Source organism: Bombus bifarius, unplaced genomic scaffold (genome assembly GCF_011952205.1).
Source record: "Bombus bifarius isolate JDL3187 unplaced genomic scaffold, Bbif_JDL3187 scf7180000008523_frag, whole genome shotgun sequence".
In the NCBI taxonomy this organism is placed as follows: domain Eukaryota; kingdom Metazoa; phylum Arthropoda; class Insecta; order Hymenoptera; family Apidae; genus Bombus; species Bombus bifarius.
Window position 1 is genome coordinate 1 of NW_022884707.1, and position 15,000 is coordinate 15,000.

Genomic DNA, 15,000 nt, shown 5'->3' on the forward strand with positions numbered 1-15,000 from the left:
TCTGATAGAATTAAAAATTAATTATTAATATTCTAACAATCATATATGTTAAATACATTAAATAACGATATATAGCCTGAGCGCAGAATGTAGGGGTGATTCCTTGATAATTATAAATGTCATCAGCCCACATCATTGTGCCACTTCTTTGTACTCCAGCCCTAGATTAATAACAGCCTAAACAAACATACAAAATTTATAGAAGCTGTACAAAATATAGTATATATGCGCAATATTGAAGCGTTCAAGGGGATATAAAGGTAATGTACATCACATACACGTGTACTCTCATGCAACAAAATACAATTAGATTTAATAGTATAAGTTTTATTCATCATACATTGGAAATTTAAGTGTCTTACGAGGGTGAGTAAAAAAGCGCCCGCTCTGTCGGTGTAGAATTTATTTTAGGCAATTGTCAAAAAAGACATACATCATTTTTTGACATAATCACTCAATTTCTGTATACACTTTGTCCATTTGCTGAAGGACCTTCGTATTTTCTCATTAAAAAATGTTTTGGGCTGAGCTGCGAACCACGAATGCATCGTCGTCTTCACCTTTTCATCAGCTTTTTTGGCATCCATCTCGCACAAACTTTTTAAAACCCAAATCTGTCGTGCACTATTGCATAAGCAGAGCCGTGGCTGATTTGCAAATGATTTGCCGCATTATCCAGCGTCACTCGTCTATTCCATGGAGCATAAGTTCATGAGCACGTTCAATGTTGTCATCGTGGATGTGGACCGGCGTCCAGCTGTTTTTTCATAACACTTATGCGATCTTCTTTGAACTTTTGTGCCCATTCAAACACACTTCGTGACAAAACACTTTCTCCATAATGTGCATTAAATCTTTGATAAATATAGGCATCAAACATAACCTCCGACCACAAGAAACGAATCACAGCATCCTGCACTGTTTTCCTGCAAATCACCATTGCAAAGCGCCATTACTCGCGCAACGGTCACAAACGAATTGACGTAACACAATGAAACCTACGCATCAGCACTGAACAGATATTGACGTCATACGAAGAGTGCAGATGGATCAATACGGTCAACAGAAGTTTTAACTATCTGGAGTGCGGATAAATTTTTACCGAGAGTCGTATAGGAATCTATAATCTGTAAGTACACCTTTGGCTGAATGGAAATTTCTCTTACATATAGTCAAAAATGCAGAAACAGTGTATTGAATTGGAAAGTGATAAAAAATAAGCGAAGTTTCGAGGTTGCATGTGATTGCATGAGTACACAGGACGTTTTTAGCGAATAAAAAATAATTTTGAAAGACACGAGACTTATCTTGTATTTTATGCACTCTCTGTGTCCGAATTTCCAGAAGCTCTCTATCTTATGAAGTATACGATCTAGATGGAATATTCCATTATTCTCTTGATACAACAGAAACGAAATTTACAGAACTTCTCAGAAAGTTGGTTTATTATTACCAAATTAATAGAATTAATATACGTTTATCATCTTTACATACCTAAGTCGTGGAGGTTTATCGTGCGTAAAAAATTAGTGTCGTTTCAAAGTTACATTTCGTACATTTTAAGCCTATAATTTGTAACGTACAAAACAATGTAAATTTGAGCTGTTTCTTATCTCCACAATAAGAAAATCCAACTTTACGTTTTTTACACAATGATATTTATGGAACAGTAATATCATATTATTGCATCGCTTGGAGAATGAAGTCAAGGTACGATGTGACCCTAGTGTAAACGCTGGGATAGCCAGCTGTGCCGCACTTATAAGCGTAAGACACAATACCTATTAAATACGAGGTTAATTCATGTTGTATCAGCAGTGGTCCGCCGCGGTCAGCCTGAAAGGACCGTTAAATTTTTAATCAAAGATACTGAAATATATCGATCGAATTGTATTGAAATTATACTTATATACAGTAATAATCTTCTATTGATTTGTGTATAGAAATACTCCAATTTATAATGTACATGTTATATGTATTTTGAGCAAAACTAAGATTAGAAGGAAATTAGATTAAATACCATAATGAGGTGTGAGAAGTGGGCAAAACTATTAAATTGTGTTTATCTATTATTTCTAATGTTTAAGATGTCGATTTGATGTTAATTCGAATTGACGTGTCTTCAGATACCGTATAGTTTGTAGTAACTCTGTAACTTAATTACCTTACAAGAATCCTCTCCACCCTGAGCATGTTCGGCGCATATTATACCATCAGTGATATCAGGTGCATTAGGAAATTTGGAATAAGCTATTTTGCATTCGGCGTTCTTAATCACTGGCATTTGTACTTCCATTAATGCATTACGTCGTGGTCGTCCTACGAAGAAAATAAGAAAGATATTTAAGACTGGAACTGTTTAATTTTATTATAAAATTGATATCACTTACTATATCTTAACGCTCTCCATCCAGCAACAAGGGGGTTATAGCCGACGAAGTTGCTCTTTAGTAGGGGCTCTTTCGTACAAATGGGATATACGTACCCTGAAAAATAAAAAAATAAATGAAAATGCAGGAAACGAATGACGAAAAGTATGAGAAAGAATTGTACACGCTTTATGACACAATATATGTGTACAGTAAGAAATTTCAGGATATGATACTTCAGTAATACTCAATAGCATATATATATATATATATATATATATTTGAGGAGTTACTCGAAAATGGCACCTCCTCCACCAATCTAAGAATGCCAATATTATGATTGTGTATGTTTTTTATTCCATCCATATGTGCACAATGTGCTGCGGTCAAAACATGCCTAGCCGATATCAGGGAACCTCCGCACTTCCATAGTGGTTTGTCTGGGTTTCGGGGATTACGAAAACCTAATGCAGCGATCCATGGCCAAGCGCCTAAAATGCAATAGTCATAGTTGTGAATATATATAAATTTTTCTCACATAACGAGTAACAACGATTATTACCTATTCGATATTCGATCATACAGCAGACGATAAGTACATACGTACAAATACTCTGAAATAGAGATTTGATAAAGACAGAAATTAAATTTTTATTCCAGTGGAATACAAATTATTAAATAATTCTATATAATTTCTATTTGAACTATACTGAACTATAAAGTTCAAACGTGTAATTTCTGCCCTAACAGTTTTTGATCTCTATCCATATTATTACTCCTATATCAATTTTTTATTTCAAGCAAAAAGATACTCTTCCTAACATGAAGTAAAAGAAAGAAATAATTCAAGTTAATAAGTAAAGTTACTACCGATAAAATCATAGCATTATTATTTAGTCTAATTGAAATGTACATTGATGTGCTGTTTAATGCCTTTAAAGTTCATTATTTGCAGTAAATGGCTTATTATTAATCGGAAAGAAAGACATAAAACGTACCAAGTTCATCGACCACCCTGGTATGAGAGACGTTGCTAAAACCACGGTATGGTGGTCGCAAAGCCTTATACTTATACACAGTTTTTATTAAAATTTCTCTCTTCTCTTTGTTTGGATCGTTCGGACAGCAAACGATCGTAACATTGCCCTGGTATCTGCACACTGATCGTCTATAAAAATCGGTGGCTGTACGGTACTGTATCTGCCATATTTCTTGCAGAGGTTTACATTTTCTGTAGTCAAGGCACCTGCCTTCTTGATTGTCCGGTGTGGTACATTCTGGATCAAACAATTTTAAAACATTTATGCAGTTCAAAGATGCGTAAGAAAGCGACACCGATTACTCAACTTTCGAAGTAAAAAGCCGATCAAGTCCACCGGATTGCCCTACAGACACGTATTAATCCGTAAGAGTTAGTCATCATGTTGATAATAATTATCTAAAGAAACTTTTCACGTGAAAATATAAAATTTTAATTGATTAGATATTGTGTTAGCCATACTTAAGAAAGAAAATGAAAATGAATGAAATGAAAGAAAAGGACTACCTTCAACCTCATTTTTTAAATAAACACTTTGTCAGTTTTGCGGTAAATAAATTCTTAGGAATTCAGGACAGTTTTTAGTGAATCATTTTGTTTCGACCGTTCGCGGAGAGACGCGATCGCGAGATAGCACGTCAACGAGAGTTGTAAGTTCCCGTTACGATTAAATAATCGACGCCACGAACTGATCGATCCCCTTATTTCGATTATGATAATAAGGGTAGTTCAATGAAATTCCACAGAATTAACACAAATAAATTAATGTTTATTTCAACAACTTATTAACTAGAAAGATATAAAAGGAACAAAAAAAATGTAACTGCGTTTTGGTTGATAAGTAATGCGCGACATACCACATGTGTTGACGGTTCGACTTCTCGAAAAGTTCTGAACGCCTTTCGATTTTTTCGTTTTTTCTGGAAGGCGACCCCCACTACGTTCGGATCACGCCACATTCTTTTACTGCGAGGTAAAATACGGGCCACGAGTCGACGTTTCTGGAAGTCGCCCTGCTTAATGAACCACGCGCTTGCCACTACAATGTTTGTTTGCCGGGCAGACGCGACGATCCGTCTGCGACATTATAGTGGCGCGATCGATAGTTAAGAATATGACCTATGGTAAGCCGCATGGCGTAACATTCTCCCCCCGTTGAGAGGGTACCGATCAAACTAGGGAGGTGTGGTTGAAGTTCCCATCTTATTTCGTCTCGGTGGCTAGTTGTTCGGGTTTCTCGAGATCGGGTTGAATTGGCAGTGGGACAAGCCTTTTGACGCCCCGATCCAAAATGCTCTTTGCCGTCTGAACTGTAGCTGTCCGGATGACACCATCGGCGCCTGGATGAACCTTGATAACTCGGCCCAGAGGCCAATGCATGGAGGGAACGTTGTCCTCTCTGAGGATGACGATTGTGCCCTTTTGGATGCCGTGTCCACCCTTGCTCCATTTATTGCGGTTGGTTAGCTCGTTCAAATACTCCTTATGCCAGCGGTTCCAAAAATGTTGTTTAAGCTGTTGGATATGCTGCCATTTGGAGAGTCGGTTCGATGGAATGTCTCTGAAATCTCGATCACGTAAGCACATTAATGAATCGCCAATGAGGAAATGTCCGGGAGTGAGGGCTAGGAGATCATTTGGATCGGTGGAGATAGGAGTTAGCGGGCGGGAATTGAGGACTGCTTCTATTTCTATGATAAGAGTATTACGGTGTTAAGCTCATATGTTTCTGTTTCTCCACTCGCGCTGCGCCATAATATCCTTTGATATTTCCGATCCTCTGGTCGTACGAGGAATTGCCGATACATTTTCTCGATGTCGCCAGTGAGTACGTACTGATGAGCGCGGAATCTAATTAATATACAAAATAAATTGTGAGTTGATTCGAGAATATAGGATTTCCCCATTTTCATGATTATCGTGATTTTTGTATAAATATATTTTTTAAGATACTAATAATTAGGTAGTTATAAATTAGTATTATCAATTATTTTGCATTTATAATTCCGCCTCTAGTATAAGTGTTAATTGAAAACTAACTTTATGTTTCAAAAAGTACTAGCAAAGTCGTTGAGTAACAAGCCACTGATGCTAACACAAATAGCATTGTCGTAATTAAATATTTCTAAATATTCATTTTTCATTTTGAACCTGTAGAAACAATTTATTATATATACTATTAGCTAAGTAATTGCATATTTAATTAAGTCGAAATATAAAACTTAGTTATTTTAATAATTTAAAAAATAAAAAACTGACAAACATTTCAATTTAATTTATGGTTGGAACAAAAGACAGTTATTTTTCATTAATTGAAATATTGCAATGCAGAGTACTTTCCAAAATACGCCGAGAGTATTCCTGATGATGAAACGAGCGTTGCTTCATCGAACGCAGCTAAAGAAAACAACATCTATGTAGTTGGTGGTACGATGCCTGAAATAGAGGGCGATAATTTGTACAATACCTGTACTATTTGGGGTCCCGATGGAACGTTGATAGCAAAACACCGAAAGGTAAGTAATATATTCCTTTATGGCTTTGAATTTGAAAATATTGGGGTGAAGAAAGTGACTCTATCTAGGAATAATTTAGGAATATACATATGTACATACGTATACTATAACCAATTCTATAATTTACGGTTTATAAAATACGTTATGATACGGGAAACGCCCATTTTTGTTGTAATGTGTTTGTTGTTGTATAAATTTTTCACATACTTAAAATATTATTATACTTATTTTTTCTCCTTTTTAAACATTATTAAATGATAAGATTTTTTAATAAAAGAAAGTGATAAAAACGCTGTCAGTTATTAAATAAAAAGTAATTAAAGTTTAGGAGTTGGTAACTTTGATATTAAATTACAAAAGTTGCAGCAATAGAATTAGCGACTACATTTTTATGTTATTAGGTACATCTATTCGACATCGACATTCCTAATAAGATTACTTTTCGAGAGAGTGATTCACTCAGTCCTGGTAACTCCCTAACGACGTTCGATGTGGAGGGCTGCAAAATAGGTATTGGCATTTGCTATGATACTAGATTCGAGGAAATGGCACGCATTTATCGGAACAAAGGTACAGTAACTGAATCGATCAATACTTAACTAGCAAAAAATTAAATATCTTTCTTAAATATATTCTATATAAAATTAATATAATCTGTAACTCTGTATAAAAAGAAGCTTAATTTAAAAAACCAGTATATTTGCTGAAAATGAAACAAATAAAAGAATTAAAAGCACAATAAGAGGACTGTCCTCGCATATTCAGAAATGATGGAATGTGAACCGTGCAACTACGAAGTTAATTGGTATTCGGTGGCTTCATATTTCCTGCTTCTCTGAGTTAGGTTGCCAAATGCTGATATATCCAGCGGCATTCAATATGACCACTGGACCACTGCACTGGTCATTACTTCAGCGTTTCAGAGCGAATGATAATCAATTATACGTTGCCTGCATATCACCGGCTCGTGTTCCTTAAGCAAGTTACGTCGCATGGGGACATACACAGTTGACCAATCCCTGGGGAAAGATTCTTTACGATTTGGAAACTCAAGAGAATATGGCAGTCACCGATATCGGTAATTTACAGCTTAAAATTAAAAGCGAGAGATCCATGATGTAATTAATTTTTAGTCTCGTTAATTTATCGATTTAGCCATCTTCCTCTGTATTTGTTGAATTTATTAGTAAGCATTACTTATTACTTCGTATGTTTCTTTTTTCTATCAGATCTAAAAGTTGTTGAGGAAGTAAGGGCTCAGATACCTACATTTTCTCAGAGACGTACAGATTTGTACGACACTGTCTGTAAGAAGGAGTAACTCTACACTAAAACAGAAATGTTTTTTTATAATATTTCTACTACGATATCCTTTTTCTGTGAATTATTACTAATTTCTTATCATTTGTACTACATGAATGACTCAATTAAGAAAACCAAAACGTTATAAATAATAATCTGTATATCTTGTGTATCAACATGTAATTGGATATTATAATAATATAGGATAATAATATAGGAGAATAATAATATAGAAAAAAATACATGCTTTTAAACACCTTTAATATCGATCACATAAATTGTTATAATTCACAATGATTACGCATACATAAAAGACCCCTCGATAGTAAAATTTACGATCAAAAGGCAATTACGTATCGTTTAACAACATTTAATTTATAACACCTTTTAAACATTTAGACAGATTAACACATAACACTTCTTATATATAAACATCAATTCGAAGTTATCGGCTTGGAGAAATTGGTCGATTAATACCTGTAGATTGTCTGTCTCGATGAAAGACTTAAAGAGAGCAAAAACATGATAATGCCGCTAATATAATATTCCTTCTTTCTTGTATCTGTCTGCCTCTCAGGTCGTTTTACTAATTACAATAAGTAATTTCGACTTCTTTGCGCTCTCTTTTAACGCATTCGAGACCGAAAGAAATTCATATCAGTCAGTAGGCAAGGGTATAATATACATATTTTATATATAACTTATGTAGTAATGTATATATCATGTTAATTTCATATTTTTTTCAATATAGAATTATTATATATGTCGGGTTTACATTAGAATTAGGGTTAGGGGCGTGAAACGAATCTTCGTTTGGGTTACACGTTGTCGTTATGCAATGGAGAAGACATTGACTAGTGCAAATACGATTATTATAGAACCGGACAAGTAACCGCGGTAGTTAGGTGCTCGAGAAACTAATGACAATGATCCTAGGTTCAATAACGAATCCGCGGTCGACGGGATGATAGATGAACGTACTCACAAAATCTAAGTCGGACGCGTAATATTCACTGGTCGTAAACAGTTACTCCTTTCATCAATGAGATCGCGAGAAAGAATGTCTTTCCCGTCCCGATCATGCCACAGAGGAAAACTATAATGGGGTGTGTCTAAGGACACGAGATCATCGGATTCGTCGAGAAAAGCCTTCGTTCAGAAAGTAAGGGAAATTGGCGTTGCTAATTGGTCAATCTCCATATCGGTGGTTAGAAAAAGATGCTAGCCGCCCTCGAGGGAAAGTTGCTAGTGGAAGACGCCGCTCGTTGAAAAATATGTCTCCCCTATCTTCCCGTAGTTGGGACAAAGACTGTTTGTCTGTTTGAAGGACTTTAGTTAACTAAACCTTAAGATTTATTACGGGCCCTCGGGCTAGCCGAACATGTACTGCGGAGACGCATCGACATCTGGCAATCATCTTACTCGAAGAATAGGGTCTGCGTGTGGCGAGCCACGGGACAGAAACCGTTGGAATGTTTACTGTCGCGTGTCGCCACGAATATTTCTTTTAAGGAGAGCTATAGAATTACTCCATACCTTGTTAGGCAAAACGTTCATCCCGTGACCGCGGCTACGTTCGGCGACTGACTGTCGCCTCGAGCCCAAGCTCATTATCACAATTCTCGAATAATTACAATCGGGTTGAATAACTACAATTGTTTGATTACAGCTATAGTAGACTCTAGGTTACAATGTTGCGGGGTTATCCAAAATTCCAAAGGCTCCGGTGTTCTTTTCATCTCCGACACGGCCATCCTGACTATCACACGTCCTCGTGTGTAACTAAAATATCGTATTTCTTACATTAGATTCGCTACAACCGACATTGTTTACGATTTAACTAAATGTCTAAGTAAGTCAAGGGTCCAGTGCAATAACAAAGTTTCGTTCGGAGGTTTGACAACAGAAAAATAAAAGAGAATAGGAATTTGTAATGTTATAATTTGTACTCAAAGTGTCAGGTGCGTTCTGTGAGTCGCCAGTCAGACCGTAATGACACAACAGATCATTTTCGATTTCGTACACTGGTGAACCTCAGTTTGTTGGATCATATTGCCACGTTGGGTGCATTACACCCAGAAAGTACGTAAGCCCACTCAACGGGTTACAACAAAAGCACGTAACCCCACTCAACGGGTTACAACAAAAGCACGTAACCCCACTCAACGGGTTACAACAAAAGCACGTATCAACGGGTTACAACAAAAGCATATCAACCCACTCAACGGGTTACGACAAAAGCACATCAACCCACTCAACGGGCTACAACAGAAACACATCAACCCACTCAACGGGTTACAACAAAAGCACATCAACCCACTCAACGGGTTACAACAAAAGCACATCAACCCACTCACCGGGTTACAACAAAAGCACATCAACCCACTCACCGGGTTACAACAAAAGCACATCAACCCACTCACCGGGTTACAACAAAAGCACATCAACCCACTCACCGGGTTACAACAAAAGCACATCAACCCACTCACCGGGTTACAACAAAAGCACATCAACCCACTCACCGGGTTACAACAAAAGCACATAAAACCACTCGGTGTATTACTATGACCACAACGCAGTGTTAATGATCCTCTGAGGTCAGTGTACTTGCATCGTTATTATCACCGCCGTCGTCATCACCGCAGACGTCTAACTCAGCAGGGACGCAACCTTCTGGCATCTTTCTCAGTCTGTCGTGTCTGTCCTTATATGATCGTTTGCCGTCTAAGGTTTTTAGGGTATATCTATCTCCTTCCAAAATCTCTGCTATTACGAACGGACCCCTGAATTTCGGATCTAACTTCGTCTGGTTCCGTTCCTCGTTCTTGCGTAATACGAAATCGCCAAGGTTGAACCTAACTATTTTAGCTTTGTTTTCGTCGAACCTATCCTTATCGTATTTGGCGCTTGCTTCTATATTCTTTATCGCCTGCTGTCTTACATGGGAGATATTTACCTCTCTTTCTTCGATACTGTCGGGTAGGGATAAGCCGTAGGGTCTCGCTGTTTTACCGATTAGTAGTTCCAACGGGCTTGACTTAGTCACGCGGTTGGTGGTACAATTCAAGGCTAGTTGTATTTCCCCGATCGCGTCTTGCCAGGACCGCCCGGTGGTTTCTATTGTTGTGAACATGTTTTTTAGCGTACTCATAATACGCTCTACCTGCCCGTTGGCCCTACTAGCTCCGGTCGCAATTAAATGGAGTTTTATGTGTTTACTTTGACAAAAGTCGCGAAATTCTTTGCCCGTAAAACATCTTCCCTGATCCGCTATTATCCGGCAGGGACTGCCGAACAAAAATATAGCGGACTTAAGCGCTTTAATGGTGTTAACGGAGTCTAACTTACGGGTATGGTGCAAATATACGAACTTGGTGAAGGCGTCGACCAACACAACGACGTATTCCTTCGAATCGTTTTTACCGCTTAGTTTGCCCGTTATGTCCATATGAACCGTATGCCAAGGTATACTGGTCTTAGGTATGGGGTGTAGTTCGGCTTGTACTCTACCCGAACTCGCCTTTGAAACTCGACAAGCATGACAGTTCTCTACGAATTTGCGAACATACTTCGCCATTCCTTCGAACCAGTAATACTCGTACAGTTTCTCAAGCGTTTTATCCCAACCTAAGTGCATAATGGACTGGTGCACATGGTTAATAACAGACCACCTAAACCCTCTCGGAACGATGGGCAGGCAGAGAGTTCTACCTTTTCTCTGTATTTTACGGTGAAGGGTGCCGGACCGTAACTCATACGTATTCGCGACATCTTCCGCGAGCTCTTCGTTCTGCAATTTATCGACGATCTCAGCAATTTGTGGGTCGCGACGTTGTTCCGCTAGTAGCCAATCGTCGGAGATTTCGGTTAGGTTAATTTCTTTCTCTACGATTTTGCTAAACGTACTGCGATCCAACTCTACGGGATTTCGCGAAAAGAAATCTACGTGGGCCATTCGTTTACCTTCCCGGTACATAATGTCGAAGGTAAAAGTTTGCAGGTAAGCCCACCATCTGTAAACCCTGTCGTTCAAGTGTACCTTACTACTGGATGCTTTCAGGGAGTTGCAATCGGTGACGACGAGAAATTCTCGTCCGTGTAAGTAATGACGGAAGTGTTTGACGGCGTTTACAACCGCTAACGTTTCCAATTCGTAGGAATGATACCTAGATTCCGCAGGGCTAGTCCTTTTGCTATAATACTCCACTACTCGATTTTTGCCTTCGACCCTGTGCATTAGAATGGCTCCATATCCTTCCGAGCTAGCGTCCGTATGTAGTTCTATGGGGTAGTTCGGGTCAAATACCATTAACACCGGCGCGTCGGTCAGGGCGGAAATTACCTTTTGCCTTATTTTTCCATGCCTATCTGTCCAAGTCATGTTTTTATTATCGGAAGTAAGCGCATACAAGGGTTTCATTACCCGTGAAAATTTAGGGACGAATTTTCGGAAATAAAGGGCTAAACCTATGAACTGCCTGAGCTGTGTGACGGTCGTTGACGCAGGTAAAGAACTCAAGGCGTGCATTTTACCCGGATTGGGACGAACTTCTCCGTCGTAAATTACATATTCCAAATAGAGTACCGATGCCTTTAGAAAAGAACATTTTGAAAAGTTAAAGGAGAATCCGGCTTTTACAAGGGTATCTAGTACGGTGTGCAATACTTTTAGAGCTTGATCTATCGAGTCGGCAATAATTAGGACATCATCCAAATAGACGACAACGTACGAATGGCACGTTGGCTGTTATACGTGTTTTCAAAGGAATCTCAAGAACGATCTCTCGTTTCGTTTGTTCGCAACATCGAAATCAGCAGCCGCTGCTGAATACAATGAAGGAAAGTGTAGTACAGATCACTCCGACCAAATGATTTCTTATGTCACCACAATTAAAAAGGGTCAAATGCTACAGAAGACTTGGCACGCGACTACTCCTGAGGGTTTCCGTAGTAAACGCTTTGATGGTTTACAAAATTGTAGCAAGGAAGAACATAAATATTAGAATATTTAGACAAGTATGAGTTGCAAAATTATTAGGGTTATCCGAAGATATAAGAATCCCCATTTTCGACGGAGTCAGCATAGTATCGCCGTCCCGAAAATGACTTCCGGAAGAAACATTAAACGCGCACGCACTTATGTTATGCAAATAAAGGACATCGAATGGATCGAACAAAGGCACAAAAGAATTCGAAGAAAACAACAACTTATTATCCAAATTGTTCATCGAGGGTAATCAATGCTGTATACTTCCTAGAATTAGGATGAATAGGGGTTTGGAGAAACCCACCGGCCATGTCCAGAATAATAAAATATCTCGCTTTTGCAATCTCGCGACTCGATCCGCAATGAGGGGTAAAGGATACCGATTCGCGACCGTATATTTATTTAGTTCTCGAAAATCTGTCTATCATCTATCTGAACCATTGTTCGTCTTCACGAGTAACACGGGGCTCGCGAACGGTGAATTACTAGGCTTTATGATTTTTGGCTGTAATTAAGTCGCTTGTTCTATCACGTACTACTCTGCGCTCGCGAAGTCTATTAGGACTCCTTGTACGGCGATGTTAGGATCAATTAATTGTACTTCTAACTGTCCTGTATTTTTTGTACGAGTACGTAGGGAACCCGTAACGGATGAATCTCTGAATTTTCGAAAAGAAAGATTAATCGACTTTTATCACTACCACGTACCTCATTGTCAACTTCATTGACATCGATCTCGTTTTCAGCGGTTTTATTACGGGCATGAATTATTTTTGTTTTACACATAGCGAGGCTAGTTTGTGTAATATTACGTCAAGATCTTGGCTTAAAATTTGACGAGCAATCGCGATATCGTATTTTTAAATAACTATCAGCCAGGACATGAAAAATTTATCTCTAACCACTAACACCTGCAACGGGCAAGATTTGAGCGATACGTTTAGTACCAATATCTCTTATTCCTCGCATTACTACTATATCAATCGTTCTTTTGCCAGAAATTCTCAAGACTACGGATTCTTTAATTAGCGAACACTCGGCTCCGAAATCGGGGTAAAATGGAAACGACTCACCCGGATGGCTTGATCTACCAGTTGGCGCCTCCACTACGTGGAAGTCGATTCGACACTCGGTATTGAAATTATATTCAGGAAACTGCTTTGTAAAGGATTTTCCTCCATAATCAGATTGGTAGCTGCGCACCATGCAGCGGAGTCGAAAAATTGTTAGGTTCCACACTCGATTCTTGCACTAGCGACGGAATTAACTCGCGCACGATGGTCGTAAGCTCTTGCACTGTTATAACCGGCACTGATCCCACTTCTGATGTCGGGTTTACATTAGAATTAGGGTTAGGGGCGTGAAACGAATCTTCGTTTGGGTTACACGTTGTCGTTATGCAATGGAGAAGACATTGACTAGTGCAAATACGATTATTATAGAACCGGACAAGTAATCGCGGTAGTTAGGTGCTCGAGAAACTAATGACAATGATCCTAGGTTCAATAACGAATCCGCGGTCGACGGGATGATAGATGAACGTACTCACAAAATCTAAGTCGGACGCGTAATATTCACTGGTCGTAAAGAGTTACTCCTTTCATCAATGAGATCGCGAGAAAGAATGTCTTTCCTGTCCCGATCATGCCACAGAGGAAAACTATAATGGGGTGTGTCTAAGGACACGAGATCATCGGATTCGTCGAGAAAAGCCTTCGTTCAGAAAGTAAGGGAAATTGGCGTTGCTAATTGGTCAATCTCCATATCGGTGGTTAGAAAAAGATGCTAGCCGCCCTCGAGGGAAAGTTGCTAGTGGAAGACGCCGCTCGTTGAAAATTATGTCTCCCCTATCTTCCCGTAGTTGGGACAAAGACTGTTTGTCTGTTTGAAGGACTTTAGTTAACTAAACCTTAAGATTTATTACGGGCCCTCGGGCTAGCCGAACATGTACTGCGGAGACGCATCGACATCTGGCAATCATCTTACTCGAAGAATAGGGTCTGCGTGTGGCGAGCCACGGGACAGAAACCGTTGGAATGTTTACTGTCGCGTGTCGCCACGAATATTTCTTTTAAGGAGAGCTATAGAGTTACTCCATACCTTGTTAGGCAAAACGTTCATCCCGTGACCGCGGCTACGTTCGGCGACTGACTGTCGCCTCGAGCCCAAGCTCATTATCACAATTCTCGAATAATTACAATCGGGTTGAATAACTACAATTGTTTGATTACAGCTATAGTAGACTCTAGGTTACAATGTTGCGGGGTTATCCAAAATTCCAAAGGCTCCGGTGTTCTTTTCATCTCCGACATATATATATATATTATCGAATACTCTATAAAATAAACTACTCAAAACAATAAATAACGCAATCGAAGAATTACAAAACATTAGCCATATTAAAATGACACACAACATAAATATATATGTCGGAGATGAAAGGAAAGCCGAAGCCCTTCCTTGGAAATTTTGGGAACATCCTCTAGTACCTTAGCCTAGATTTTATTATAGTTGTGATCGCTTAAGATTTGTAATAAGCGAGATTGGGTTCGAGGTGACAATCGGTCGCTGAACGTAGCCACGGTCACGGGATGGATGTTTTATCTAACGGAGGTCTGGAGTGGTTGTATGTGTTTTCCGAGAAATGTGGTTGTGGCGGCATGCGGCCTCGAGAGCGGGCCGAGCCACGTGTGATGTTGCCTCGGAGGTGTCGATGCAATGGGACATACATTGTATTAGTAATCAAAACTCCAGGCAGAAACTGCCTAGCAACGGCGTTTGAAACTT